The sequence below is a fragment of the Elephantulus edwardii genome, unplaced genomic scaffold (genome assembly GCF_000299155.1).
Source record: "Elephantulus edwardii isolate Elephantulus edwardi_28Jun2011 unplaced genomic scaffold, EleEdw1.0 scaffold00033, whole genome shotgun sequence".
In the NCBI taxonomy this organism is placed as follows: domain Eukaryota; kingdom Metazoa; phylum Chordata; class Mammalia; order Macroscelidea; family Macroscelididae; genus Elephantulus; species Elephantulus edwardii.
This window is the reverse complement of record NW_006399783.1, coordinates 12,782,652-12,809,202: the sequence shown is the minus strand read 5'-3', so window position 1 is coordinate 12,809,202 and position 26,551 is coordinate 12,782,652.

Below are 26,551 nucleotides of genomic sequence, written 5' to 3'. Positions count from 1 at the left end.
ATTCTCCTTCTATCCTCCTTAGTCATTGTCCAACTCTCTGATGCATAACAAGTGATAGCAAAGACCATGGCCTGTATCAGATGCACCTTAGTCTCAACTTGTATGCAGAGTTAGGATAAAGTGACATAAAGCTGAGAGCTTCCCTCTAGACCACTCTGAAGCCCAACTACTGGATCCTTGAGCAATGAGCTCTTTTGTGCTCGTGTAAACCAAGACTTGTTTCTGTTATTTGCAACCAAGAATCCTGGTGTGAACTGAGAGTAGACAAATATAGATAAGTGTGAGGGAGGTCCCATACCTCCTTCAGTTTGTAAGAGTCACTAGGTCAAGGGAGATGTTCCTGGCCAGTCTCCACTCTTGCCACTTGAAGTATCAGCAAGTGGCCTGCAGCTGGTCTGAGTGGAAGCACGCATTCATACAAACTTCCTAACCAGTTGCAGATGTGTGGTCAAACCAGAAGCTAGAGACAGTGTATTACACCCATTTTTGGAGCCTGAGCTGAAGCCACTTTTGGAAAATTCTATTCCTATATATAAGCTCCATTCCAAGATGACTTAATTGTATAAATAGCCCAAGACTATTTCTTCCTAATTGGTCCTGTAACTCAGGTGTCATTGAGAGTCCCCTTGTTAGATGAACCCTCATCACCCTCAGTCCTATGGTCTGTGGATTCCAGGGATTTGCTGTGGGTCAAGTGACTGGGAGAGAGCATCACGTGGTACATAAATAGCCATCCCAGACCAAAGAACAGCTCAAGAAAGTCCCCAGCACTGACCAAGGAAGTAACAGGACTTGGCATGGGTCAGGGAAATAAGGAGGGTCCTGTTCTCTCCTCCTTGGCCCTGCCTCCACTGTCACCGGCCCCTGGCACTTTGTCTGCCCACGGCAAGTCAGTCAAGAAACCCCAAATTCTAGGTGGTGCTCAGACTTGCCCTGGCCTCTGAATTTCCCCTCCTCTCCTTGGATCCTTCATTATTATGGGCAGAACCTGGGTCAAGCCAAATAAAGAACCTGCCCACAAGCCTCCTTGTATTTCTGCAGGGAGAACCCTTTGAACATGGACAGGTGGAATGGGACCACCCTGTGTGTGTGTGGTTATATGACTTGCCCCTGAGAACAGCTCCACGTCTCAGAAAATCTTGTATATCGGGCTTTGAGGATGGGAAGTGGCCAGGAAGAATCTGGAAAAGGGTCAGGAAGTGAACACCATGCTCCAACAATGTGCCACACACTGTACGTGCATATATTCTGCTTTATCTTTTTCCAAACCTTTTAAAAATTATGAAGTTAAACATAGATGTAGAAAATTGGCAAAATGCATGCACACACAAATATTCAACATTATGAACAAATATATATTTTTTTAAAATATCCATGTGACTACTATACGGATATAGAATCTGGCAGCATTATAAAACCACCCCTCTTCTCCTTTTAAATCACCGTTTCAATGAACATATGTTAGGTGTTCTCACTGTATTTCCTGTCACTTATATTGGATTGTTGTTGTTAGATGTCCGTTGAATCGAATGTGACTCATAGTGGCCCTATGAATAACAGATCTGAACTCTGCCCTATCCCACGCCATCTTCACCATCTTTCATTGTGTCAATTTATCTGATTTAGGGTTTTCACCAATGCTCCATCTTCTAAAATATTATGTCCCTCTCCAAGGAATAGCCTCTCCTGGCAACATACTCAAAGTCTGTAAGATGAAGCTTTGTCACCTTTTCCTCCAAGGAGCTCTCTGGCTGCACCTTCTCTGAGACATATGTGTTTGTTCTTTTGGCAGCCCACACAGGATAGTTGGTACTTTTCTCCAACACTGCAGTTCAAAAGCATCATTTCTTCTTGTAATTCTCTCCAAGTTACTGAGGAGAAATGATATCTGTTTGAAGACTAAGGTGCATCTGATACAGGCTATGGTCTTTTCAATAACTTGCTATATGCAATCTGAGAATTGAGCAATGAATAAGGATAACAGGATGTATTGGACGGAGACCAAAGTTTTCAGTGTTTTTGTCTCTTGTATTATGGACACTTCTGATCTGTCTTCTAGTTCATTGGTTTTCTCTTCAGCTAAATCTAATCTTCCATTAAATTGACTCTTGAGATCTTAACTTTTACTTTTCCAACTCTCAAAATTTACTTTGCTCTTTTTTCAACTCTGAAATGTTGACCTTTTTAATATTTCTTGTCTCCTTGTGCATCCTTATGCACAGTAAACACTTTAACACTTGTGTCTGTTAACTGCAGTATCTCAAGATTTTTATGTATGTTTTTGCTGTCTATAATTTCTGTTGATTTTCATTTAGGTCTTATTTCTTTGGATGCTTGCTTATAGCTTACTGTGTTCTATACATTTAAAAAATATTATTTGTAAGGGTTAATTACCACCTAAAGTGATAATATGTTTTTCCAGAGAGGCGTTTTCCTAGTTTCTATCAAAAGTCTGGGAACTCTACTAGCCAGGAACTCTCTTAATCCATTTCAAGGGTTGAAGTTCTCTAGACCACCAAGGTGATTAGAAAGGGTGTGAGTGAGTTATTTACATAATGATTCAGTGTCATCTTCAGGGTAGCCATTTGAGATCTTGGCCTAAAGTAAGGAAGGAGAAGCATACATTACAGCATTTGTCAAAGCTCTTACGCTCGCCCTGAGGTGACCTGGATCACAGATATTTCTTCCAGGTTAGTAAAGAACTTTCATGAATAGTCAGCATACAGTACGTCTCATCTTTTACTAGATTCTTGTTCAGTTAATTCTTCCTTCTCTTGTCAGCTCTCCAATGTTTATATGGCAGTGTTTATTTCATATAGCTTTTGTAGCCACCCCACATATATTTGATCTAATTACCTGGCCCACCATTACATGTTTCCTGTAGTGTACCTTTTGCAAATTTTATATCCATCCTATTGGGTACATAAAGTTACTTCTGTTTTGTTGATATAATTAGTACAGTAGAGGAACTGTGGTAGCCTAGTAGATAAGGACTTTTACTGCCAACCCAAAGGAAGGTGGTTTGAATCCACCAGTTACTCTTCTGGTGAGCAGAGAGAAAGATGAGCAATCTCTTCCTGTGTGCTTTACTGCCTCTGAAAATCCAATGGAGGGTGAGTTATGAGTTGGTTCCAACTCTACAGCAATAGTTATTATTGATACAGAAGCTGAAGCTCAGACTTGAGAGGCAACTTGCCACATATCACACAGAGGATGTGGCAGGAAATGGACTGGACATGGAGAGCCCAGTGCTTCTCCAGACCACATTCTCCCCAAAGCAGATGCCCTCCAGATCTGTACAAATGCCCTGTTGTACTATTCATGCAGATTCACTGAAATAACAGTTGTGGAAGGATTTTCCTTCCTAGAGAATTCTCTGCATACTGCAGAGATTATTACAAAGGAATGTTACTCACTAGTGATGATGATGGGATTTGATGGAAGTGGCTGTGAGATTCCCTGTGGTTTGGCACTTTGGTTTTAGGAATTGAAATAAACATTTATCATGACCTCCTTATTCACTGTATTTATTCCTTTAGCATGTAATTATCATATTCTCTGGACAGAAGTGTGCTTGAAGATTTCCTGTCTAAAGACGATCAATTGGACAGGGACTGTGTGACATGATATGATTAGGGCTAAGTCTGGAAGGTGCTAGAAGTAGTGTAAAAGTTGTTTTGTGTACCCTCAAGTCACCTGCAACCCATAGTGACACTATGTACAACAGCTCTGAAGTCTGCCCTGTCCTGAGCCAGGCTTACTGACTCTGACAAACCTACCCCCATTGCCCCAGTTACTGTATCAATCCATCTCATACCGAGTCTTCCTTTCTTGCACTGTCCCTCCACCCTTCCAAGTAGGATGTCCTTCTCCATGAACTGGTTGCTTCTGGCCACATGCAATGTAAATAATTAAAAACAACTCTCCATTGATGTAAATTACCATGTGCCAGACACTGCTTACTCTGTCTTCGAAGCATTTCCCTCTCATCCCTGCTATCATCATCATAGCAGCTACTCTTCATCTGCACATGCGCGCTTGGCTCTGCCTGTCTCTTGAAAGGATATTTGCAATTAGCCTTTAGGGCCCATTTAAATAATCCAGGAAATTCCCCTTAACTGGTTCCATAATTTAATCACATCTGCAAATTCTCTCTTGTCATCAAGGAAGACAATACACACAGATTTAAAACACTTTGACCTGGGTACCCTTGGAGGTCATGGTTCAGCATATCAATCTATCATCGTCTGTTTATCTACCTACATGCTTGGAAAATCAAATGGTTAATCATTCAGTTACTATCAGAAAGGCTGGAGGTTCAAACACACCCAGAAGTGCCTTGGAAGTAAAGGCCGGCTTCTGGAAGGGCCATCCTTGAAAACCATGGGTCATGGAGAACCAAGATGGCAGTGGTGGAGGAAACAACATAAGGAGCTGGAGGAGCAGCAAGCTGCACAGAATCGGACCACCAGAGAGACAAAGCAGTGCAACATAGACAGTAGGAATTCGAGTCAGAACTTTTATTAAAATAATTAGTTTGGGAGTCACAAGAGCAGCAAGCCATGGGTCACGGCAGAAGCTGCCAGCCAAGCTGCTGTAAGACCCACTGGCCAGGAACAAGCAGGTCAATGGGAAATTTAGTTTTCTTAAACCCTGCCAACCTGCCAGGAGCAAGCAGGTTGGTAGGAATTTGACTGAGTTTTTTTGAGCCCACTCAACCCACCAGGAGTGAGCCGGTCAGTGGGAATTCAAATGAGTTTCTTATGCCCTGCTGGACCCATGGCCCACTCGGGTGGAGGATGGGGGCTTGGGTGAGGGAACCTGGGTGAGGGCCACTGGGCAAGGACTGAGTGAGAGTTGCTGAGTGGGTGACAGACAGCTGGAATTTGAGTAGGCACCTCACTTGTGAGCACACCCAGACAGCTGAAATCTGAATGAGGTCCCTAAAAATGGCTGACCTGCCCCCATTATTGCCCCACCCCCATGCATGCCCCACCCCTCATTTGGTTCCACACTTGTGCTTACACATCCAGTCAATCAACTTGGTGTTAATCCAGAACACCTTGATCTGACTTAGCTATAAGAAGCTGCTCTCACATGTCCTGAACGGAACCTTCCCTTGAGTCAGAAGTTTAGAGAGAAATACAGGCAGGGTAGTTGCCCCACCAATTTCTAGAGCATTTCTTCAGATCAAGAACCTGTCAATGTCAAAAAAGAAGCAGGCTACCTCGCACTCTACACAAGTACAAAGCAAGATGTCACCAAAAAAAAAAACCTGACACAGTATCAGTGGATTTCCAGAAGACAGAAAGTCTGATGGAACTTTCTGATGCAGAATTTAAAAGAACAATGATTGAATATTTTCAATGAGTGAAAGACAAAGAATTACAGGACACTGAAAGCGAAAACTAGGAGGCGCTTAAAAAACCTATTCAGAACAGTGCAGATAAAACAAATGAGGCATTAGTGGCACTGGAAAAACAAGAAACCATGATCCAAAACATGAGGTCCAATGTTTCAGATGCTATCAACATGATAGAGGGACACATGAACTGAGTTGAAGAGATGGAACACAAAACCAGTGAAATAAAAGATAGAATTGTCACCACTGATCTGCTAGAGTAAAAAGTAAAATCAAAAAGGAAGGAAAAGGAAGAAAATCTAAGAATAATGTGGGACACCATTAAGAGAAATAACATGTGCATCATTAGAATCCCAGAATAGAAAGAAACAAGTAAAGACACTGGAAAAAGTTTTGGAAGAATTACTAGAGGAAAACTTCCCAGATATAATGAAGAATGAGAGAATATATATTCAAGAAGCTGAGTGAACACCATATAGAAGAGACCCCAAAAGAAAAACACCAAGCATATCATAGTCAAATTTGCCAGAACCAAAGATAAGGAGAGAATTTTGAAAGCTGGAAGGGATAAACAGAAAGTAACCTTTAAAGGAGAGCAGATAAGATTAAGTGCCGATTTCTCAGCAGAAACCATGCAAGCAAGAAGACAAGGGCAGGACATATATTAAACACTCAAAGAGCACATCAGGCAACCAAGAATACTGTACCCAGCAAAACTGTCCATCAATTGTGAAGGAGAGATCAAGATATTCCCAGAAAAACAGAACCTAAAGGAGTTTGTAAAAAGAAGACCAGCATTACAGGAAACACTGTGAGAGATGCCACAGAAAGCAGCATGGACCAAAGTAACTAGCAACAACATTAAAAAGAACTCAACAAAATGATAGCAATAAAACCCTGCCTTTCAATAATCACACTGAATGTGAATGGTTTGAATGCACCACTGAAGAAAAAAAGAGTAGCAGATTGGATAAAATCCCCAAATCCAACAATTTACTGTCTACAAGAAACACACCTGAAAAATTAAGATAAAGAAAGACTAAAAATAAAAGGATAAGAAAGAATATATTAAGCAAATGACAACTAGAAAAAAAGCAGGATTAGTGATATTACTCTCTGATAAAAGAAATTTCACTGCAAAAACCACCATAACAGACAAGGAAGGTCACTACATAATCCTTAAAGGATCAATAGAACAAGAGGACATACCAATAATAAATATCTATGCATCAAATGAAAGACCTGCAAAATATATAAAACAAACATTAACAAAACTGAAAAGGGAAATAGACAGTACTACTATAGTAGTTAGAGATTTCAATACACCCCTCTCAAGAAAAGATAGAACTACCAGGAAAAAACTCAACAAAGATGCTCAAGAATTAAACCACATAATAAACCAACCTGACCGCAGATACTTACAGGCTAGTGCACCCCGCCCCAAAAAAAATGCCCACAAAACACAGTATACAGTATACCTTCTTCTCCAATGTGTATGAAACGTTCTTCAGAATAGATCACATTTTAGGTCACAAAGCAAGCATCAATAAGGAAATAATAGAAAGCATTTTTTTCAGACCACAATGCAACAAAATTAGAAAATAATAACAAAAGGATAAAGGAGGGAAAAACCCCCGACACAACATGCATTTGGAAGCCGAACAACACCTCACTTGAACATGAGTGGGTACTTGAAGAAATAAAAAATGAAATTAAAAAGTTTCTTGAAATAAATGACAATGAAAATACCACTTACCAAAACCTCTGGTAAATAGCTAAAGCAGTAGCCAGAGGTGAATTTATAGCAATAAGCAAACATATCAAGAAGCCATCAACAAAATTAGGAGTTGGTTCTTTACAAAGGTCAATAAAATAGACAAACCACTAGCAAAACTAAGAAAGGAAAAGACACAAATAATCCGAATAAGAGATGAAATGGGCAATATCACAACAAAACCAGCTAAAATAAGAAGGCTAATATTGGATTATTATGAAAAATTATACTCAAATATAAAAACCTAGAGAAAATGGACAAATACTTAGAAATTCACTACCTACCTAAACTGACACCAACCAAAATTGAACACTTGAACAAACCCATTACAAAAGAAGAAATTGAAAAGGTAATAAAACAACTGCCAGTCAAAAAAAAGTCCTGGACCAGATGGTTTTATAAGTGAATTCTATTAAACACTCAGAGAAGAACTGTCACCAATTCTACATAAACTATTTCAGAAAATAGAAAAAGATGGAATTCTCTCACACTCATTCTATGAAGCAAACATATCCTTGATACCAAAGCCAGGTAAAGACACCACCAAAATAGAAAATTATAAGCCAATATCTCATGAACATTGATGCAAAAGTTCTGAATATTCACCACGACCAAGTGGGATTCATAACAGGTATGTAAGGATGGTTCAACATAAGAAAAACAATCAATGTAATTCATCACATTGACAAAGCAAAGAACAAGAACCACATGAACCTATCAATTGATGCAGAAAAGGCCTTTGACAACATCCAACGCCCTTTCCTGATTAAAACACTCACCAAAATAGGATTACAGGGGAATTTCTTCAACCTAGTCAAAAGTATATACTCAAACCCAAGATCCAACATTGTTCTCAATGGAGAGAGATTAAAGGCATTCTTGAGAACAGGAACTAGGCAAGGATGCCCACTATCACTTCCCCTATTCAATATTGTATTGGATGTCTTAGCGATAGCAATAAGGCAAGAGAAGGAAATAAGGAGTATCTAAATTGGCAAAGAGGAGGTAAAATTATCTCTCTATGCATATGATATGATAGTATACTTTGAAAACCTTAAAGACTCCTCAAGAAAACTATTGGACATAGTTGACCAATTCAGCAAAGTGGCAGGATACAAGATCAACATACAGAAATCAACTGGATTTCTCTACAGTGACAAAGAGAATACAGAACTGGAGCTAAGAAAAACAATACACTTCACAATAGCTAATCACAAGATTAGAAATACTTGGGAGTAAGTCTAACCAGAAGCATAAAGATCTACTCAAAGAAAATTACAAAACATTACTACAAGAAACAAAAAGAGGCCTGGAGAAGTGGAAGAATATCCCTTGCTCATGGATAGGAAGACTCAATATTGTGAAAATGACAATACCACCAAAGGCAATTTACACATTCAATGCAATCCAATACAAATACCAATTCCATTCTTCAACAAGATGGAAAAGGCAATCTCCAGTTTCATTTGGAATGGAAAGAGGCCCTGAATAAGCAAAGAACTCCTTAAAAAGAGAAACAAGGTAGGAGGCATCTCATTTCCTGTTTTCAAATCCTACTACACTGCCATGGTGGTCAGGATACCATGGTACTGATACAATGACAGACACATAGATCAATGGAATAGAATTGAGATTCCAGAAATCAGCCCATCTACCTATGGTCAACTGATTTTTAACAAGGAGATGAAATCAGTTAAGTGGGGAAATGGCAACCTTTTTAACAAACTGTGCTGGCAAAATCAGAAAACTATCTATAGAAAACTCAAGCAAGATCCACACCTCTCTCCATAGACAAAAACCAACACAAAATGGATCATAGATCTAGGATTAAAACCAAGGACTATAAACTTCATTAAAGGAAAGCTTGGAAGAACTCTGGAAGTCCCAATCTACAACATAAACAGTCTTCCAAGCATTCTGAAGGACCTAAAATCAGGAAAGGATAAAATAAATGAATGAAATCCTATGCACATCCAAAAACTTCTCCAACAGGGTAAACAGGGAAGCAACAGACTGGGGAAAATATTTGGTAATGACATGTCAAATAGGGACTTATATCTAGAATTTATAAAATACTCGAGCATAACAACAAGATAAAGGTAAATAATCCAATTAAAAAATGGGCACATGATATGAACAGACACTTCACCGAAGAAGACGTTCAGATGGCCAACAAACGCATGAAGAAATGTTCAAAATCCCTAGCTCTAAGAGAGATGCAAATCAAAACAACAATGAGATATCATCTCACCCCAGTAACAATAACAAAATTCAACAGAGCAGCAAAGAGCAAATGCTGGTGAGGTTGTGGAGAAACTGGAACACTTATTCACTGTTGGTGGAAGTGTAAAATGGTGTAACCACTATGGAAGGCAATATGGCGCTTTCTCAAAAAATTGGGAATAGAAATACCATTTGACCCAGCAATTCCACTGCTGGGAATTTACCCTAAAGAAAGCATAACTGCCACCTAAGCAGATATATGCACACCCATGTTTATTGTGGCTTTGTTCACAACAGCAAAGAGTTGGAAACAACCCAAATGCTCATCAACAAATGAATGGCTAGAGAAGCTCTGGTATATTCACATAATACTATGCCATATTGAAAAACAAGGAACTCATGAAATATTTTGCAAAATGGGTGACCCTGGAGGACATTATGCTGAGTGAAATATCTTAGTCACAAAAGGATAAATATTGCACTGTGTCACTGTTGTAAAACGGGACTGAAATTGGGGTTGAGGGGGGACTGAGAAAGAGGAGATAAATAATGTATACTGCACTGAAATAGATGAGGGAGAGAACTGTTTAAAAGGGGTATATGATTAGGTATTATTGTCATGACAAGAGTCCAGAATGAAGGCTGCACAGTGGAGTGGACTTGGTGGCAAGGATTGTATAACAATGAAAGAATTTTTCTTTTACTTTTCAAAGAGAAGAGCAAATTGGGGGCAGTGCCAAGGAAAAAAGTGCAATATTGAATGACTGGAAATCCAAAGTCTTTGCAAACTTTCATTAAAATTACTTTTTAAAAAAAATGGGGGGGGGGGAAGCCCTCACGATAGATCACAATCCTACTCTGCACACCTTAGGTCACCATGAGTCCAAATCCAGTTGATGACAATAGGTCTGGTGCACACACATCCACGCGCATGCGTGCGCGCGCGCTCACACACACACACACACACACACACACACACACATTTCACCTTCAGAGGCTTCTCTTTGGGAGGTAAGAGTTGAGAACTTGCCTCTGAAGTCTGGCAAGGTTGGATTTAAAATTCCACTTTTGCCATGTACCAGCTGTGAGACTTTTGGCAAATTAGTTCACCCCTTTCTATAATAAGACAAGTATTTCCTAGGGAGTGCTGGTGTCCTAGTGGATAAGGAGTTGTGCAGCCAATCTAAAGGCGGGTAGTTCAAGTCCACCAGCTGCTCTGAGAGAGAAACATGAGCAATCTCCTGTATGATTTACAGCCTCCAAAAAGCTGGAGAGTCAATGATGAGTTGGTTTTAATTTGAGGCAGAAAACAATAATGACTCTCTTAACTTTGTTAATGTGAAGGCTCTATAATGGTAACTCTCTGTATTTGTTTTACTGGAAAATAAAGACGCTGAGATGCAGAGTGTGGAACTCACCTGCCCACAGTCCCAGCTCCACTGCTGACCATCACTATATCCCGGCCAGTACTGGACAAACATGGTGTTTTTCTCAAGCAGCTCAAAACAGCCCAACAGTCAATGCAGAAGGCTTCCACTTTGCCCTTTAGCACAGACTGGGTTGGAAAGTTCGTGTAAGATTACATGGGACGAGGCCTTTAATGGTTTACAAAACACAAGTCAGAGTTTTCCAGATGGGGCTCTGAGGAGGGGCGCTTCAGGCAGGGGAACAATGCAGGCAGCAAACGGGGCAAGGTTTCTCTTTCTCACTCCACCTAAGGAGGAATGCCTCCCTCACCTGCTTTTCCCATTCAAGTGCTGAGGTAGCATCTTTGTGACAAGGAACTAGGTCACATTTCCTGTCCCCAAAAAGGAAACTGCTCCCTCCATTGTGACAAAGTGTGAAACCGTTGTCTCTGTTGCCACCCCCGTGTGTTTCCCTGTGGTCCCAGCTCCCTGGAGCCTGCTGTTTTCTTCTTCCTGCTGGTGATTGAACTGCGAAGGAGAATTCATTAGCAGCCCCTGAGCCAACCCTAATAGAGAGGAAAGCGGGCTTGAAATAAGGTTCAGGATGGGGTGGGGAGTTGCAGATGGTTTGCACTTGGCTTCTGGCCATGAGGGTGGTGATTAGAACCCAGCCAGCAGTTCCTCAGAAGAAAGGCCTGGCAGTCTGCTCTGTAAAGATTATATAGCTGAGAAAACCCTGTGGAGCACAACTCTTCTCTTCACATGTAAGGTCACCACAAGTTAGAATTGGCTCGAAGGAAACGGGTTTATGTTGGGGAGAGGCACGGTATGTAGTGAGAAGAGTTAGAAGTTGAAGTGGGTGCCCGTCAGCTTCCTGGCCCAGCTGACAGGGAGCAACTGGGAGGTGACTTTTCTTGGGGAAAAAAAGCAAACCACAGCAGTGAACCCTGAAGGGAGTTGTTAGCTAAGTGCCCTTTTGGTCCTTGAACTCCTCAAACTGGGCTCTGGAGCTTCCTCTGAGGCCATCTCCAAGTGAGAATGAGGCTCCACCTGGCATCCAGTCACGCTGAGTGCCTGCAGCCATGGACTCCATGCTGCCTGCACCTGTTTCCAGGGGCTGTCAAGGAAATCGCTGAGCTGTGCTGCCAAACACGAGTCAGGCTAAGGACACAAGGCTCTCCAGGGAAGTGTGCAATGGGAGGAAATAGTGTGGCTTTGGAGACAGACGGCCAAAGTGAGCAGAACTGTTTGCAAAGGACCTCAGATCTTGTACTGTGTTGTCTGAGCTGTGAGCTACCTGGAGACCAGCCTGTGTCAGTGGCTCCCTCCCCATCCATATCTTTCTGGGCATTGTTATAGCTCACTGGTCCCCGTGAACTCTAAGTTCTGGCAGCTGGCATCTCCAGACACCCCTGTATGCAGCTGGCACCCAGAATCCCAGTCTGCCTAGTTTCATCTTACACACACACACACACACACACACACCCACTGACCAGACCCCACTCCAGTGTTTGCCCTTCTAAAAAATGACCTGCAGTTAGAACTGACTTGAAGGCAACAGATTTGTGCTGGGGAGAGGCAAGGCATGCCTAGTCACTAGGGAGTTACACTGTTAACCCTAAGGCAGGTGGTTCGAATCCACCAGCGAAGGACAATCTTCTTTTGTGCAATTTACAGCCTCTGAAAACCCAATAGAGTGTGTCTGCTCTGCTCTGAGCTGGTTCAAACTAGATGACAATGAGAGTTGTTTTAAAAACAATTTCACCTCGGGTTCTAGAATGAGGCAAACAATAGGCATTAACTGCTAAACAAAAGGCTGGAAGTGTAAGTCCACCCAGAGGCTCCTTTGAAGAAAGACCTGGAAATCTGTTTGTGAAGACCTGGTGAAGCACAGTTCTACTGTGACACACATAGGGCACATTGTCATGAGTCAGGGGTCACCTTTCCTGGAAATGGGAACAAACATTGATCTCTTCCAGTCACCCAGGCCCAAATTCTGAGCACAGATCCAGTACACTACAGCATGTATGTGTTTGTAAAGTGCCACGGAGTCTACTTTTACTCATAGTAAGACCATGATTGAGGGTAGAGCTGCTTCATGGAGTTTTCGATGCTGTAATATTTTTTTAAAACCACACTTTTAATTATTATTTTATTGAAAGTTTACAGAGTAAGTTGTATTTCATTAAACAGTTCACACACATTACGTTTCATGACATTATTTACAATCCCCAAGGCACTCTTCCCACTTCCTCCATGTATTTCTTGTCTCCACTCCTCCTTTTTTCTAGCCTTCTGAGCTTCATCCTTGGACAAATGCTGTCTGTATATGGTTTATTGGTAATTTATATGGACAAATTCTGTCTTGAATGGTTTATTGTTCTAAGAGTGCTTTCCTCCCTGGTGCCATTGATCATTTTATAGGCCTATCTGTTGTTGGGCTGAAAACTGAGTCATGGATGTTATTTTCATTCCAAGCTTGAAAGGTGACAAGAGCCATAGTCTTGGGAGTTCTTCCAGTCTCTATTAGATCAGTGGGCATGGTCTCTTTTATATTCAGTTTTTAATTTTGTTCTCTATTTTTCTCCCATTCTGTCAGGGACCTTCTAGTGTGATCCTTTTCAGAGAAGCCAGCAGTGGTGGCTGGGCACCATCTAGGTCTTCTGGTCTCAGAGTCATGGAGACTGAAGTTCAAGTGAACCATTAGTTCTTTGGATGAATAATCTTATATCTTCACTCTTCCTTGCTCTGAACAGTGAGAGTAATAGTTGCACCTTATAAGGACCACTCACAAGCTTTTAGTCCCCTGTTATTACTCACCAATGCAGGATGTCTTTGTCTCTGTAGACTATACTACTTATAGGCTGCCATCTTTATGGGGGCAGGTTGCCAAACTTTTTCCCCACAGAGCTTCTGGGTAGGTTTGAATCATCAAACTTTTAAGTTAGCAATTGAGTCCTTAACCACTGCATATCTATTTAATCAGATCTCACCCAGGGAATGATTGTGTAACAGCCAAACCAAAGAGTAGCAGGCAACTGAGTTGACACATAGCCTGAACCATCAAAGTAGATGGGGCACTCAGGTACCCACAAAGAGTCCTCTAGCATTTACAAGTTGCTGGAGAAAAGAGAGTTTCATTTTAAGTTCCGCAGCTGCATTCTTTACAAATACCACCGATTAAGAGTTTAAATGGGTTATCTTTTTCACCCTCTACCATAACCTTGTGAGATGACCATCATTGGAGCTCATCTAAGATCAGATGCTACTCAGAATCAGAGGTGAGAAGTGACTTGCCCCAGGTCACACAGCAACAAATGGGAGAGCTGGGTTGTGAACTATCTCATCTCCCCAAAGAACCTGCCTGGGTCTGCCTGCTTCTTATCCAGTCTTGAGCTATCCTCCACAGAAGAGAGGTCTAACCTCTTGCGAGGGAAGCCTCACAGCTGCTTTTTTCCTGTGCACTGTGGATCCAGTCTCCAGGGAGGGAGTATTTTGTTGCTGATCCAACCCCTTCCAGGAAAGAGCCCTGATGGCAGGATACCGCCCACCCTCACTCCCTTGACTTGGGACGTTAGAACTGGACACTCCTCACATTCTCCATTTCTCCTTGTCTGGAAACAGTTCCACGAGGTGGGGCTCAGCGTCCTGCAGCCAGTCCCTGGGATGAGTGCCCGCTCACACTCCCCATACCTAGCATTGCTCTGAGTGTAATTGATCATTGTGAATTATCAAGAGCCTCCCCATGCAGGCCCTCTCCACACACCATGGCTGATTTCTCCAGAACCCAGCAGGCCAGAATGTTCTCAACTCATTTTTAATACAAGTAAACTGAGGCACTGAGGGGTGAAAGAATTTGTCACAGGTTATGATTCAAGGAGTACCACACTGACCCTCACTAATGGACTCAAGCCATCATGGTTTCACCAGGGCGCTCTCTCCAAGGCTTCATCCTGCTCTGAGTTCAGGGGTGTGATCAAGGTCAAGCTCCCCTGGCTCCAGCTCTTGGTTCTAGGCACTGGGTGTGCAGAGTCCATGCCTCGGCCTCCTCTCTGTGTTCCAGCACAGCCTCACCCCGCCACACCCTGCCCAGCCCTGGCTGGGACACTGACCAGGAAACACAGCATTCCTCATCCCACTTTGGATTGCTTCTCCTCTGGGAAACCAGGTTCTGGAAGGAGGATGCAGGAGCTGGCTAGGTGGATGAGTGCAGCTGGGCCGGAAGAACAAAGAAAAGAACTTCATTTCGAGCTAGAAGACTTAGCAATTCCTGCTTTTTTTTAAGTCCAGGCATTTTTCACTAAAACTGAAACCAAGCCCACTGCCATTGATTCAACCACAACTCATGTAACCTCATGTGTTAAGAGCAGAGCTGTCCTGCCGGGTTTTCTCCTTGTAATCTTTACTGCCACCACCCCTCTGTCAGTTTGTTGTACTGTGGAAGCTCGCATGTTGCTGTGATGCTTGAAGCTATGTCACTAGTATTTCAATCACCTCTGGAATCACTCATTCTGGACTAGTTTCAGTGGAGCTTACAGATTAAGGCACATTAAGGAGTAGTATTGACTATGTTGTTGTTGTTGTTGTTGTTATGTGCCGTCGAGTCGTTTGCGACTCATAGTGACCCTATGTACAACAGCCCTAAACGGTGCTCTATTCTGTGCCATTCTCACTGCCTCTGACACACCCACCCCGATTACCCCAGTCACTGAATCAATCCACCTCATAGAGGGTCTTCCCCTCCTGCGCTGTACCTCTACCCAGCATGATGTCCCTCTCTAAAGACCTGTCTCTCCTTATAACATGTCCAAAGTGTGTCATACGAAGCCCCAGAATCCTTGCCTCCAAGGAGCAGCCTGGTTTAACCCTCTCTAGGATGAATCTGTTTGTTTTCTTGGCAGTCCATGGTACATTCAATACTCTTCTCCAGCACCACAGCTCAATTCTCCTTCTGTCCTCCCTAGTCGTTGTCCAACTCTCTGATGCATAACAAGTGATAGCAAAGACCATGGCCTGTTTCAGGCACACCTTAGTCTCCAGAGAGACAACGTTGCTCTTGAGTACTTTAAAGAGGTCCCTAACAGCAGACTTTCCCATCGCAATACATTTTTTAATTTCCTGGCTGCTGGTGCCAAGAGTGTTGACCGTGGAGCCAAGCAAACTGAAGCTGTGAACAATCTCAATCTCTTCCCCATCCATCCTGATGCTACCTATTGGTCCAGTGGTGAGAATTTTTGCCATACATTTCCCAAATAACAGGTGCTCGAAGACCCTATGAGTAGTAGCATAACACTGTCCAGTATAGTGCTGGGTGATGAGCCCTTCAGGTTGGAAGGCCCTCAAATTCAACTGCGGAAGTGTTGCCTCATCAATTAGAGTCTATCTTGATGACACAGAATAAAACATTTACCCAATGAAAGACCTTCATTTACTGGTGCGGCATAACTCAACATGGGGAGAAACCGTTACAAGCCTCCATTAATAACTGGAACGTGGAATGCACAAAGTATGAGTCTAAGGACACTGAAAGTTTTCAAGATATGAAATTGAATGCATAAAGATCAACACCCTAGCCATTAGTGAGAGGAAATGAATGGGTATGACAGATTTTGGTAATTTTGAATCACAGCGATTATCTACAATGCCAGAAATGACGAATTGTTGAGGTATGGTATTGCATTCATCATCCAAAAACACATTTCAGTATTTATTGTAAAGTACAGTATTATCTGTGATAGGAAAAATCCATACAATTACTTGCTATGCATCAGAGAGCTGGATAATGACTAAGGAGGATAGTAGAAGAACTGATGCCTTTGATTTGTGGTGCTGAAGGAGAGTTTTGAATATACGATGGACCACAAAGAAAACAAATAGTTCTGTCTTGAAGAGGGTGAAGCCAAGTTTCTCCTTGGAGGCTAGGATTTTGAAGCTCCATCTTACATACTTTGTGAGAGACCGAAGAAGTATGAAGAAGGACATCATGCGTGGAAGGGTAGAGTGACAGCGCAGGAGAAGAAGACTCCGGCAATGGAGGTAGGTATTTTGGAGTCAGTGAGATTGGCTCAGGACAGGGCGGGGTTCAGAGTTGTACATAGAGTCACTATGAGTCACAAGAGACTTGACAGGACATAACAACAAGGAATAAACCATTTATTCCAATGTCATTGTTGTTGAATACCACTGAGTCTGAATCTACCCTTTACTGGTTTTAATCACACAGGAGGAGATTGCACATGCTTCTCCCGCTGACCAGCTAGTTGGTTTGAGCCTTGTCCCTTCAGGATTGCAGTGCAGTTTCTTACCACTTGGTCACCCGAGCTCTCTATTAAAATTGTGTATATTCAAATATACAGCAATACTAACGCCAAAGATGAAGAAATTGAGATTTTTCTACCAATGTCTGTGATCTGAAATTAATCAATCCAGCATGCAGTCAAAGTGCATTAATAAGAATTGGTGACTAGAATGCAAAAGTTAAAAACAAAGAAGGATTGGTAGTTGGAAAACAAGGCCTTGGCGACAGAAATGAAGCTGGAGATGGCATAATAGAATTTCATACAACCAAGGGCTTATTTATTTCAAATACTATTTTTTGAAAAAACAACTATAAACACAGATTGTACATATGAAATTCACCAACGAAATACTCAATAATCAAACTGATGGTGGAAAATATCAACAGTTAGGACAAGGTCGGGGTAGATAGATTGTCGGAACAGATCATCAGTTGCTCATATGAAATACAAACTGGTTCTAGAAATAAGTCAAGTCCACAAGACCCAAATTATGACCTTGCGTTTATCCCACCTGATTTTGGAGTGTCTTATGGTGGTAGTGGTGTTACTAGGTGCTGTCAAGTCTAGTACGACCCATAGCGACCCTATGAACAACAGATAGGAACCCTGTCCTGCCCTGTGTCATCCTCACACTCAAGCACATTGCTACAGTCACTGTGTAAATCCACCTGGATAAGGGTCTTCTTCTCCTTCACCATCCTCTCTACCTTCACAAGTGTGATATCTCTCTCCAAGAAATAACCTCTCCTAGCAATATGCCCAGGGAGCTTGGTTGTCTGTAGTGGTAAGAAGCTGCACTGTAATCTCAAAGGCATGTGGTTCAAATCCAGGAGCTGCTCTGAGAGAAGAGTGGGCAAACTCCTGTGTGACTTAATGCCTCTGAAAACCTACTGGAGGGCCAACCATGGATTGTTTCCGACTTGATGGTACACAACAAGCAACATGCCCAAAGTACGTGAGACAAAGCTTCATCATCTTTGCCAACAAGAAGCACTCTGGCTGCACCTTCTCCAAGAAATATCTGTTTGTTCTCTTTCTTCCCCACTCTTTTCCAGTACCATAACAGTACTTCTTTTGTCATCCTTAGTCATTGTCCAGCTCTCACACACATAGCAAGTGATCAAAAAGACCATGGCCTGAATTGCACACCTTAGTCCTCAAACTGACATCATTGATCCTCAACAATTTGGAGAGGTCCCTGACTATAGACTCTCCCAGTATATCCCTTATGTCTCCTGATCTTTAGACTGCTGGCACCAAGTGCCTTGACTGTGGATCCAAGTAAGATGAAGTTGTTGAAGATTTCGACCTCTTCACCATCTCTCATGATGTTGCCTATTGGTCCAGTGGTGAGGATTTTTGTTTTTCCTGTTGAGATACAGTCCATATTGAAGGCTGTATTCTTTGATCTTCAGAAGAAAGTGCTTGAACTCCTCCACCTTTCAGCATGTAAGGATATCTCCTCTGCATGAATGTTATTGATAAGACTTCTTCCGCTCCTGATGCCACATTCTTCTTCACAGAGTACAGCTTCTCAAACAATCTGCCTAGCATGCAGATTAAATAGGTATAGAGAAAGGATGTAACCTTGGCATGTGCCTTTCCTAATTTTAAACCATGCAGTGTTCCCTTGGTCTGTTTGCACAAGCCTCTTGGCCTAGGTGTAGGTTTCACATCAGCACAATTAAGTGTTCTGGGATTCTCATTCTTCTCAATGTTATCCATAGTTTGTTATGATACACACAGTCAAATGGCTTTGCATAGTCAATAAAGCACAAATAGACATTCTTCTGGTATTATTTGATTTTAGGAGAATTAATGTAATATCAGATATCCTTGGTGCAATGTCCTCTTAGAAATCCACCTAGAACCTCTAGTAGTTCTCTGTCTATATACTATTCTAGTCATTTTTTAATGATACTCAGTGGTATTTTGTTTGCATGTCTTGTTAATGATATTATTTGACAGTTTCCACATTCTGTTGGATCACTTTTCTTGGGGATGAAACAAACATGGATTTCTTCCAGTCAGTCAGCATCTATCTAATGGTGTAGTCTATAACAAATTGTGCTGCTGATCCAAGGAGCAATTTTAATCCATCCAATGCTCCTCAGAATAAGGATGGAAGTCTCTCTGCTGCAATTTATAACATCAGGAAGTAAATGGAAGATTCTGATAAGTCAGAATTGCCTGGATGGCAGAGAGTTTGAAGTTTTGGGGAGAAGGAATGTTTGTTCATTTTGATTTTTGAGAGTTTAAAAACTCTCCTAAGAGCATATTTGCTGCATTGATCACTAACAACCAGAGGAGTTGTGGGACAACAAAGACATCATATGTGAAGAAAGCGAAAGGTCACTAAAAGACAGGAAAGAATGAAATGACCATGAAGGATGTCAAAAGAGACTCTGAAACTTGCTCTTGAATGTAGAGAAGCTAAAGCAAAAGGAAGAAATGATGATGAAATAAGAGAGTGCAACAGAAGACTACACAGGACAGCTCAAGAGGACAAAGCAAAGTATTATTTTAAAATATGCAAAGACCAGGAGTTAGAAAATAAAAAGAAAACAATATACTCTGCATTTCTTAAGCTGAAAGAACTAAAGAACAAATTCAAGCCTCAAGTTGAAATGCTGAATGATTCTGTGGGCAAAATATTGAATGGTGCAGGAAACACCAGAAGATGAAAGGAATACACAGAATCACTGTGCCAAAACGAATTGATAGACACTGAGCTATTTTAGGAAGTAGCATATGATCAGAATCAATGGTACTTAAGGAAGAAATATAAGCTGCACTGAGGCATTGGGGAGTGGGAAGGAAAGGCTCCAGAAATTAGTAGGATACCAGCTGAGGTGTTTCAACAAGCCTTAGACATGATCCCTAGCTATGGCAAGAAATTTGAAAGATATATTGTCAATTGACGGGTAGAGATCCATATTTGTTCCCATCTCAAAAATAGATGGCCTATCAGAATGTGGAAATTATCAAACAATATCAGTAATGTCACACACAAGTCAAATCTTGCTGAAGATTATTAATAACTGGTCAGTACATGGAAAGGAAATGCCTGCATTCAGAAGAGGCTGTAGCATAAGGGATTTCATTGCTGATGTCAGATGGATCTTGGTTAAAAACAAAGAATATCAGAAAGATATTTAATTACGTTTTATTGACTATATAAAGGCCTTTTATTGCGTGTATCATAATAAATTATGGCAAATGTGTAAAACAGTGGAAATCATAGAACATTTAATTGTGCTCATGTGAAATCTATCACGACCAAGAAACTGTCATTTGAAAGGAATAAGGAATCACTGCATGGTTTAAAATCCATATTAAATATGTACAATTAACAAAAAATTTAAGAAGTTATGCAACATGGAGAAAAATGTGGCATCAGGATTGGATAAAGACTCATCAACGACCTGTATTATGCAGATAGCACAGTTTCACTTGCAGAAAATGAAGAAGACTTGAAGCACTTTCTGCAGAAGATCATAGACTATAAACTTCAACATGGATTATATCTCAACATCAGGAAGATGAAAGTCTTTACCACTAGACCAATGAGCAGCATCATGATAGATGGAGAAAGTCTGAAATTGTTCAAGATTTTTATTTCATTTGGATCCACAAACCAACATCCATGGAAGAAGCAGTCAAGAATCAAAAGACATATTGCATTTGGAAACTATGCTTTCAAAGACCTCTTTAAAGTTCTAAGGGCATAGATATCCCTATGGTTACCCAAGTCTTGGTATTTTCTATTGTTTTGGATACATATAAAAGTTAGATAATGAATGAGGAAGGCCATAGAAGAGTTGATGTCTTTGAATTATGGTGTTGATTAAGAGTGTTCGGTATCCCATGGACTGCCAAAAAGACAAACCAATCAGTCTTGGAAGAACTGTAGCCAGTGTTCCTTGGTGGCTAGGATAGTGGAACTCCATCTTCTGTACTTCGGGAATGTTGTCAGAAGGGACCAATCCTTGGAAAAAGATACCAGGAAGACCCTAAATGGGGTTTATTGACACAGTAACTGAACTAATGGCCTTGAGTATGTTGGAGATAGTGTGGATATCATAAGACTGGACAAAATTTTAGTCTGTCATTCATAGAGTCACTGTGAATTGAGTTCACTAGACAGCACGGAACAATAACAACACTCATTACTGAAATAGCTTAGCAGGTTTTTCTTCTGATATTCTGGGTGGGTTTGAACTGCCTACCTTTATGTTAGCAGCTGATTGCAAACTTCTTCCCAAACTCAGCACCGGCTGGGGAAACTGATGTGTTCTCTTTAGTTCAGAGCCTCTGGGTAGTGCAAATGGCTAATAAGCTTGGCTGCTAGCTGAAAGGCTGGAAATTCCAATTCTCCAAAAGGTGCTGTGGAAGAAAGACCTGGTGATCTGAAAAAAAGGGGCTGTTGCTGCTCTGACACACACGGGGTCATCATGAGATAGCATCAACTTGAGAGTATGTGATTTGGTTTGGTTTTTAATGTTCAGCAGCTCTAGACTTTCTATCTCCTTATCAATGTGCAGTAACTCTAGATTAAGCCCTCATTACAAGTGTCAGGACTGGCTAACTGCTGCAATGAGCCTTTCATCTTGTCAAACCACCTCATCTTGCTGGCTTAGCACTATAAAGGGTGCTCACATTTTCATTTTGCTTTCTCTTGCACAACGCCTGGAAATTACTTCAAAACACTCCCGCTGACAATTTACAGTGTGGATGGGATGGCAAATGAAATAAGACTGGCAAAATGTAGATAATTTTTTAAGTTGACAAATGGCTAAAGGAGGATGTTTTTATGCTGTTCTTGTTATTTGCTCTTGTATATTTGAGCCCTGTGTGTAAAGGTTCATTTCTCACAAAGAGCACCACTCCCATTCCTCACCTAGGACTCTTCTAGGGGGATTTCCTGCAATGACCCTTCCAGAAGTCAGGCCCCTTCCATCCTCCAGTGCCAAGCCAGACCGGAGCCAACAACGAGCGAATGAGAAGAAAGAAAAGCTGGCACACCTGCATACTAAACACTTCATCCCCAAAGGCCAGGAGTCCCTTCTGTTCATATTGCTGTGGAGAAAAATAGTCACATGGTCAGCAAGGGGAGAGGTCCCAGTCCAGGCAAGCGCTTCCTGCCATGTCATGCAAGGGGACTAGAGCTTTGTTGGCCACTTGGTCACAGATGACACTAGGATGTCTGTGTCAGTGAAGATGATACCTAGGCCTGATGGGTGACCTGGTGGGGTCTGCACCCCACACACCTCACTCACTCTGAGTTGTTATCTGCTCTTCATCTTCATCATTCTTCCTTCCTCTCCTTCCTTTACATATGGTATTCCTTCAGTCTCTACCTCACACACAGTAGCTTGTTACATACACCTCAAGTTTTCTCCCTCGCCTCTGCCAAGTTAATTGCTCTTGATTCTTACTATGCTGTTTCATCCTCAATGCCAGTATTCAGCTCTCTACACAGATTTACAGAACCGTCTCTTTTGCTGACCTATGAGCTCCTTGCATGCAGATACCATGGCTTATTCACTATATTGCTTCTCAAATAACTTTCTCAGCATTCAGATTGAGGAGGTATGGAGAAAGGATATAACCATGATGCACACCTTTCTTGATTTTAAACCATACAATATTCCCTTGCTCTGTTCAGACAACCAGGCTGCTCCTTGGAGGCAAGGATTCTGAAGCTTTGTCTGACATAGTTTGGACATTTTGCAAGGAGGAACCAGTCCTTAGAGAGGGACGTCATGCTTTGGAGGGTGGGTGGACAACGCAGGAGAGGAAGACCCTCTATGAGGTGGATTGATTCAGTGACTGGGGTAATCGGGGTAGATTTAAGTGTGTCAGAGACAGTGAGATTAGCACAGGATAAAGCAGGGTTTAGGGCTATTGTACATAGGATCACTATGAGTCGCAGGAGACTTGATGGCATATAACAACAACTGTTCAGACAACAGCTTCTTGGTGTAGAGAGATTTCATATGACTATAATTAAGTGATCTGGAATTCCTATTATTCTCAATATTAGCCATCATTTGTTACAATCCACACAGTTAAATGACTTTGCATAGCCAACAAAACACAAATAGATATTCTTCTAGTATTCTCTGCTTTTGGCCAAGATGCATCTCACATCAGTAATGGTATCTCTGGTGTCACGGCCTCTTCTAAACCCAGATTGATCTTTTGTCAATTCTCTCTCAATTTACTGTTCTAGCCATTTTGAAATGATCTTCAGGAATATTTGCTTGCATGTGGTATTAATTATATCATTTGATAATTTCAGTCATTAGCCGCAATAAATAATAATACATTGATAATTCTCCCCCCATACCCTAAACCAGTTGAAAGTTGTGAAAATAGATGTCTAGAGGAGATAGGCATTTGACATGATAGATGGAGAAAAGATTGAAACTATCAACAACTTCATCGTAGTTAGATCTAAAATTAACACCTTTGGTACCAGTAGTAATGAAACAAGGAATGTATTGCACTAGGGAAGTCTGCAGTTAGGGACCTCTTCAAATTTTTGAGGACTAATAATGTCATTTTGAGTGCCAAGGTGCATCTGATTCAGGCCACGGTCTTTCTGATCACTTACTATGCATCTGAGAGCTGGACAGTGAATAAGGGTGACAGAAGAGGAATTAATGTCTTAGTGCTATGGTGTTGGAAAAGAGCATTGAACATCCCAGGGAGTGCCAAAAGAACAAAAAATATGTCTTGAAGAGGGTGCAGCCAGAGTGCTCTTTGGAGGCAAAGATGATAAAGCTTCGCCTTCTATACTTTGGCCATGTTGCTAGGAGGGGCTATTCCTTGGAAAGGAACACGATGCTCAAAAAGATAGAGGATCAGTGAAGGAGAGGAAGACCCTCGACCAGGAGGACTGACACAATGACTGCCTCAAAAGCTCTAATGTGTCAGGTAGTATGAGGATGGCACAGATAGGACACAGTTCAGATCTGTTGTTCATAGGGTCACTATGGGTTGTACTCGACTCGATAGCACCTAACAACAACAGTAACAAGAGAAGATATGATACTTACCCAAAGTCAAACAGCCAGGAAGTGACAGGACAAGTTGTTCTTGGTCCCTCCTCTTCTCTTTTTGTATCTATAACATACTCACCATAACTCCCTGGAAAACACAATGTAAAGAGCATTGTCATTGGCCCCGTTTCAACAGGAAAGGATGGAGCCTCTGTCCAGCCTCTTTGGCTGAGGATGCTGATTCAAGATGCCTGGGGAGGTCTGCAGGAGATGAAAAGCCCTGACATCCCAGCATCACTTGGTGGACAAGAGAAGGGTTCTGGAGGGGCTGCCTGGGTTCCAGTCCCAGACTGATCATTGACCAGATATATGACTCTTGCCACGAGATTCAACCCTTTTAAACCTCAGCTTCTCCATCTCTAAAACCAGGGTAAGAGAGTTATAGCCTAGCCACATGAGACTAGTTCTGAGAAAGACATTTGATCCAGCATGTAAGGTATGATGTATTTAACACTAAGTAAGTGTCAGCTGTTTATAGTATTAGCTGTGCCACTGCAGAGTGTAAGAAGCTGGGTGTAAGCAATTAGTTCATGGCTGCCCTGAGCCAGGCCCTGCAGGTGCAGAGATGACCCACCTATGGTGTTCCTTAAGGAGCTCACAGGCTAGAGGCTGTGGGAGACACAGGTACAGACAGTGACAATGTCACCAAAAAGTCCTTGACGGGAGAAGATACAGAAGACTGTGGGGAGTCCAGGAGTATATGGTAAACAAAGAACAACTTCTCAGGGGAGGCAATCAAAATATTTTAAAAGGTAAACACAGAATTAACCAGATGAAGAAATGGAAGAGGTAGAGAGGGGACAGAGGAACATTCCAGACAGAGGCAAGCAGGAAGCTGCAGAATAGAGAGGAGGGACCACGAGGTAAGGACACTGGAACAATCCACTGTCATCCACTGCCACCAACTGCCACTGTCTCCTTGGGTTTCAGGGGCTGTAAACCTTTATGGAAGTAGACTGCCTCCTTTCTCCCACAGGGCAGCTGGTAAGGTTGAATTGCTGATATTTCAGTTAGCAGAAGGAAGTGTTATTATGGTTATAAACCAAGAGCTGGACCTCCTGCTTCAATAACGGTGACATGCATGAACAGTCCACGTGGAGAAAGTTTGTACTAAGAACTTGCCTTAAATTATTTATCTTTACCTTCATAGCTATCATACAAGGCAGGTACTGCTGTCATCCCAGGTTAAGTCATTTCAAAGTCACAGAAGTAGAGGAGAAGTTCAAATCCAGACAGTGGCTCCAGAGCCTATGTGTATAAGGGAGATGAACATAAGGGCTGCTGGGTGGGCTGGGGAGGGTGTAAACTGGGCTTGTTGCCTCTGAGGAAACTGGACCAGCTAAAAAGGGCTGGGGCTAGTTAGAGATGCAAATTCTGAGCATGGGAATCCAGAGTCCCCCTCAGGAGAGTTCATGCCAAGCACTCATTACATGAATTCTCTGGCTTAGTAAGTAGGGAGTTGTGGGGCCAACCTAAAGGCAGGTGGTTCAAAGCCACCAACTATTCTGTGGGGAAAAGATAAGCAATCTTCCCCCCAACCCCATGTCATTTATAGTCCCTGAAAACCTGCTGGAGGGTCAAATACAAGTCATTTCTAACTCAAGGGTCTATAATACCTACTTAAAAGAGGGACCATCTTGATGGTTCAATGATAGTACTCTACCTCCTGTTGTAAGATACTGATGGAGCTCTGGTGGTCCAGTGGGTAAGGAACAGCACTGCCAATTCAAAGGCAAGCAATTCTCATCGCCCAGCAGCTCCTTGGGAGAAAGATGGGCAATCGCTCCCCATGTGATTTACAGCCTCAGAAAACCCACCAGAACCTGTGTGTGATAAGTTAGTTCAACTTTCTGGCAATGAATTAGTAGAAGTTATATGCAAAATACCTACAAGTGATTCCCAGTCAATGTACCTCATACGCATCCACTTCATAACCAATGCAGGCTTGTGTGTCATGACGTTGAACAAGTTTTGATGGAGCTGCTAGACGAAGACAGACTAGGAAAAAAGACCTGGCAAATGACTTAAAAAACCAGCCAGTGAAAACTTTACAGATCAAGAGGGTCAGAATCGCATACTGATAATAGTGATAGCGCAGGATTGAGTGGTGTTTTTCTCCATTGTGCAGGGCGTCACCACGCAGTGACCAGGGGCTAGGGGCTGATGCGATGGCAGTGTGCAGCACCAACGTCTCTTCACATCTACCCCTAAACCTTGTGAGGAAGTGATCATTTCTACAATGGAGGCTGGGCAGACAGAGGCCCCTGGGGCTGACAGCACTGCTACCCTTAGTTAACAAGATGGTTGGGCAAATGGATGCTAGGTGGGAAATTGACAGTACCTGGTGTACAGAAGGTTAGGGGTGGGTTAAGATATGTGCCCTAAAGTCACACAGCTAAGTGACCACTGGGTTTGAGCTC